The following is a 5,505-nucleotide window of genomic DNA, read 5'->3' as shown; positions in this document are numbered from 1 at the left end:
TCGAGACCCCGCCCGTATGTACACATATGTGGCCGTATTTTCTTTCTTGCACCCTGGCCACTGTATGTACGTGTAAATGCTACGTGTGCGCCTCTACTACGACACGTGCGCGCCTCTACTACGACACGTGCGCGCCTCTACATCGACCCGTATGTACGTACACGTTCGCGACCAGAATGACAATGCTACGTACGCTTCAACCAGGTGGGTCCCGACTGTCAGGCACTTCCTTACCTGCGAAGATGTAGCTGGTGGGTCCCAGCAGTCAGGGGGCGAATCATTTTTTTTTGCCCGGACGCACTTCCTTACGTGCAAAGATGTAGCTGGTGGGTCCTAGCAGTCAGGGGGAAACATCTTTTTCGCGAAATACGGTGGCCCGTCTGGTGGGTCCCGCTGTCAGGTGGAGGAATAATTATTTTGCACGTAATAAGGAGGCACTTCCTTGTTGCGGCCGTGGACCCAGCTATCAGCCTCTCCACGTACAGACCACGTCCGATGGAAGCTGTTCCTTGACCATGTTGACCACGCCACGCCGAGAGCACCAGGGCGGTGGATGACGGCGAGGCGTAGGAAGGGGACAACGCGGAGCCGGGGAAGATGCGGCAGTGGATGCCCACGCGTAGAGGAGTACGAGGGTTCACTGGTTCGCTGCGGTGTGAGGCTGCCGTCGCCGTAGAATAACAGGGGGTGTGGGTGAGTAGAGGGATGGCCTGGCCAGCGGTGGGAGTAGTAGGGGCGGTGAGGCCTCCGCTGCATCGCAGCCGGCCACGGGAGGCAGGAGCACGAGGCACGACCGGTGCTGGTTTGGGAGGCTGGAGCAAGAAGACCAGAGGTTGAAGAAGCACTATGGCCGTTGGATGGACATCGTACAGTCACTGGAGCTAGAATCGTGCATATTGACTAAGTTGACAAAGCCCTCCATCCCGGTCAACTTAGTAGGCCCACAAGTCAGCCTGCCACTATACTGGATCCCAGCTAACAGGGGGAGTATTCATTTTTTTGTGCGTAATAAGGAGGCACTTCCTTGCGTGCGAAGATATAGCTGGTGGGTCCGAGCTGTCAGCGGCGGTAACGTTTCTTCGCGAAATACAGAGGCCCTTTCGGTGGGTCCCTGATGTCAGGTGGAGGAATCATTATTTTGCACGTAATAAGGAGGCATCTCCTTGCGTGCGGCCGTGGACCCAGCTGTCGGCCTCTCCACATAAAGTCCACTTCAGATGCATGTCGGCCGTTGACCACGTTAACCAGGCCGCGCCGAGAGCACCAGGGCGGTGGACGACGGCGAGGCCTAGTAAGGGAACGACACGGAGGCAGGGAAGACTCGGCAGTTGTTTCCCACGCGGAGGGGAGTACGACTGTACGAGCGTTTATTGGTTCGTCTGCCGTCGCCGGAGAATAACAGCAGGTGTGGGTGAGTAGAGGGATGGCCAGGCCAGCGATGGGAGTACGGTGGGGCGGTGAGAACTGCGCGGCAGTAGAGCCGGTGTAACGACCAAACCTCGAAGGATTTGAGTCTCTGTGCTTACCGTGCTAGTCCTTGGATCGAACTCGCTAGCACACTCAGTATAGATGAATACCAGAATAGCAAGTGCATCATTTATTACAACGTATGATCCAGAATGTATAAAATAAAACAATCTGCATAGCACTTGGCTAGCTTTATTCAATCAAACAGCGGAAAGTAGCAGAAAATAATGATGAGTCCCATCATAGCCCACTGGCGATGCCGAGTGCAGACTCGCGACCCTAACGGTACCTTACTCTTCGTCAGAATATCCTGCAACATGAGACGTTGCAGCCATATATGTCAATACTTGGAATGTATTGGCAAGTTACACAGGAGTTTTATTACTCTGCAGAGTTTTGTACGCTTTACCCACTGGACCCAATCCGAAGATTGAGACGAAGTCTTTCAGAAGAGGTTCCCTTAACCACCTGACGGCCACATCCCACCTACATATGCTACATCTGTCGACACAGTCTGGGCAAGGGTTCCAACAACTGATCAACTAAGTCAGAGCCCATATAGCCAGTGGCCGCACATGGAAGCTACTAGTCAGTAAGTCTGTCTGATCTTTTTGAACCTGGGCGGCATTCCACTTAGGGTGCACTCTCATGAGCGCATGGCCTTAGAAAAGGTGCAAGACCCCATGATGCCTTCCCTCAACACCAAGCAATATCACTTCCGCCCAGAGGTGAGTTAAATCCTGAGTTACTACTCAATTTGTTAAATATATATAATCCTCACATAAACTCAATGAATACACGAACCACCCCCGTCTACAAAGCATAGCAACCTACCACTACCACGATTTGCAAAGACGGGAAGATAGCTCATCAGCATAGCAAAAATAATATAGTATTCCTATACATGCATATATTCATAGTGTGATATAACTACATGCATAGAAAACAATAGGTAAAGGATGATCAACATGTAACTTGCCTTGGTTCTGGTTCAGAAAGTCACACTCCTGACAATAGCTCGCGTCGCACTCCGGACAATCTACACGTTTCACACAATTCAACAAATCAATCACCGGAACATGAAAAGATCCAAAACAAAACCAACAGCAAGGAAAACATTTTAAAAACTCAACAACAGAAGACTAACAGCAGCTAAATTGCACTATGGTCACAACGCAAAAAGAATCACTCGATTCCGATAAACGGTTTGAGAGTTATGGCCTCCGGAAGATTTGATTCAAACTCGAATGAGTTCAAATTTGAAAGGTGCAGACATGTGCAAAGTTGATGTTGTGATAATGTGCTGATTTTTGTGAGTGCATAGGAAAAAGAATTACCTAAATTGGACTTTTAGGTTAAAAGATATAGCTAGTTGAAGTTTTTGGTGAAAATCTGAAACAAAAACAACAGAAATCTCCTGCACAGTTCATGCGTTACTGTAGCAACTCCTGTGCGTGCCCTGTAGAGAAGTGCCAAGTGGCGGCGGCCCATTGGCTGGGCGCATGTGCTCACCAGAACAGGGGAGAAACGGCGGCGGTGGTCGGGCGTCGGCGGCGGTGGCTTCTCTGGTGGGTCTCCGGCGAAGGTGAGGTGACGGGCGGAGGCGGCTTCGAGTTGCGGACGCAGTGGTGAGGTCAAACGACGACGGGGCGTGCTCTGCGGCCGACGGTGACGACGTGAACAGCCGTTGCTCCGACGGCGTCGGGTTCGCTCGGGCGGCTCGCTCCGCTGCGATTCCGGCGACGAGCGTATGTCAGAAAGGTGCGGCGTTGAGGGGAGGGTCGAGGGGAGTGAACGGTGTGGCCGGTGGTGTCCTTACGGCGGTGGAATCCTCCAGCGAAGACGGCGGACAGCGGAGCTCCGGTGCGAGATCCATTTCGCCCTAGCTCCCGCGTGCGGCAACGAGGAAGATCGAGGAGGGGGTGCGGGGTCCCTCAAGCAGTTGGGCTCGCATACAGTGTCCCTAGGTTGCACGGGGTTGACCAGGGGCGCGGGACGAACCGGCTCGGCCTCGGTGTGCGTGCGTGCGTGCGTGCGGCGGCTGTAGTGTCCGGCTCGGGGTAGGGGACGGGTGCGTGGCGGGGTCCGCTGGCAAAGAGAGAGAGACAGTGGGTCGGGCGCTGGCGCGGGTCGGATCGGGTACGTACTGCTTCGCGTGGGCTGCGGTGGCTGTGGGCTGCAGCGGTGTGGTGCTGGCCCGCGGGCGTTGGGCTGCGTAGTGCGCTGCGCTGCAGTGTTGCGTGCTGTGCTTTTTTTCCTTTTCTTTAAACAAAAACTACAGCAGCAAAAATAACTAAAATAAAACCACAATATAAAAACTAAATAAAAATACGTAGACGCACCTAGAAATATATACTACTAACATAAACTACAGGAACACTAGTTCCTCACCTAATGCAATTTTAGAAATTCATTTTGATGCAAAAGGCCACACAAACAGTAAAATAACACACAATTAAAATACTTTGAAGATCACAAAAATTACCAGAACATATCAGATGAACTGGAAATAATATTCTGCACATTATGAACATTTTTAAAATAGGGGAGAAGTCATGTTATCTCCACTCCAAATAAATTGCCTTTTGTTGCATAATGATTTGATTATTCTGAAAAAGCAAATAGTGCAATAAAAAATATGATATGCATATGAATGATCTATTAACATCCTAATTTAGGAAAATTGGGATGTTACAAACATACCCCCCTTAAGATGAATCTCGCCCTCGAGATTCGGGCTGGCTAGCAAATAGGTGTGGGTGATCCTGCTTGAGATCTTCCTCTCGTTCCCAGGTAGCTTCTTCCTCTGTGTGATGATTCCATTGAACCTTGCATAACTTAATTGTCTTGGTGCGAGTAACTCTCTCTGCTGTCTCCAGAATCTTAATAGGCTTCTCCTCATATGTCAAATCACTCTCCAACTGAATTGCCTCAAGTGGCACTGTGTCCCTCAATGGAACATCCATCATCTCTGCATGGCACTTCTTCAACTGAGATACATGAAACACATTATGAACTCCTGACAAGGATTCTGGCAACTCCAGCTGATAAGCTACCTCTCCTCTACGCTCCAAGATCTTGTAAGGCCCCACAAAACGTGGTGCTAACTTACCCTTGATTCCAAACCTCTTAATTCCACAAAGTGGTGAAACTCTAAGGTATGCACGGTCTCCTACCTCATATGTCACCTCCTTACGTTTTGCATCTGCATAACTCTTCTGTCTGGACTGTGCTATCTTCAGCCTGTCACAAATCAACTTGACCTTCTCCTCAGCATCTCTGATCAAGTCTGGTCCAAAGAATTGACGCTCTCCAACCTCATCCCACATCAATGGTGTCCTGCACTTCCTACCATACAATACCTCAAATGGTGCCATCTTCAGACTAGCCAGGTAACTGTTATTATATGAGAACTCTGCATAAGGTAAATTATCATCCCAACTGGACCCATAGTCCAAAGCACAAGCTCCCAACATATCCTCCAAAATCTGATTTACCCTCTCTGTCTGCCCATCTGTCTGTGGATGGAAAGTTGTACTGAACTCTAGCCTGGTGCCCAAGGATTCATGCAACTAACGCCAAAATTTAGATATGAATTGAGTACCTCTATCAGACACTACCTTCCTTGGAACTCCATGCAGACAAACAATCTTAGACATATAAATCTTTGCTAGCTGAGCACTGGTATAAGTAGTCTTTACCGGGATGAAGTGAGCAACTTTAGTCAAACGATCAACAACTACCCAAATAGAATCATAACCTGATCGAGTCCTGGGTAAACCTGTAATGAAGTCCATACCAATCTCATCCCACTTCCAATCAGGTATAGGTAATGGCTATAACAAACCTGCTGGTCTCTGATGTTCCGCCTTAACTCTTTGGCACACATCACATGTTGCAATATACCCAGCAATTTCCCTCTTCAGGCTAGGCCACCAAAATCTTTCCCTCAAATCCAAATACATCTTAGTATTACCTGGGTGAATAGAATAAGGTGAATCATGCGCCTCCTAAAGAATCAACTTCCTGATATCTGCA

General features: G+C 49.4%; 1 long non-coding RNA gene across 1 annotated transcript; it reads right to left on the bottom strand.

Moving 5' to 3' along the window:
- Positions 1 to 2,446: 2,446 nt before the first annotated feature.
- Positions 2,447 to 3,512, bottom strand: LOC123185649 (uncharacterized). Its single transcript, XR_006493453.1, has 3 exons — positions 3,287 to 3,512; positions 2,980 to 3,195; positions 2,447 to 2,506 (listed from the first exon to the last, which is right to left on the bottom strand). It is a non-coding gene; the product is annotated as an uncharacterized lncRNA (long non-coding RNA).
- Between the last annotated feature and the right edge of the window lie 1,993 nt (positions 3,513 to 5,505).

Source organism: Triticum aestivum, chromosome 2A (assembly GCF_018294505.1).
Source record: "Triticum aestivum cultivar Chinese Spring chromosome 2A, IWGSC CS RefSeq v2.1, whole genome shotgun sequence".
In the NCBI taxonomy this organism is placed as follows: Eukaryota; Viridiplantae; Streptophyta; class Magnoliopsida; order Poales; family Poaceae; genus Triticum; species Triticum aestivum.
The sequence above is the reverse complement of the archived record's forward strand: the minus strand, read 5'-3'. Positions and strand labels throughout refer to the sequence as shown.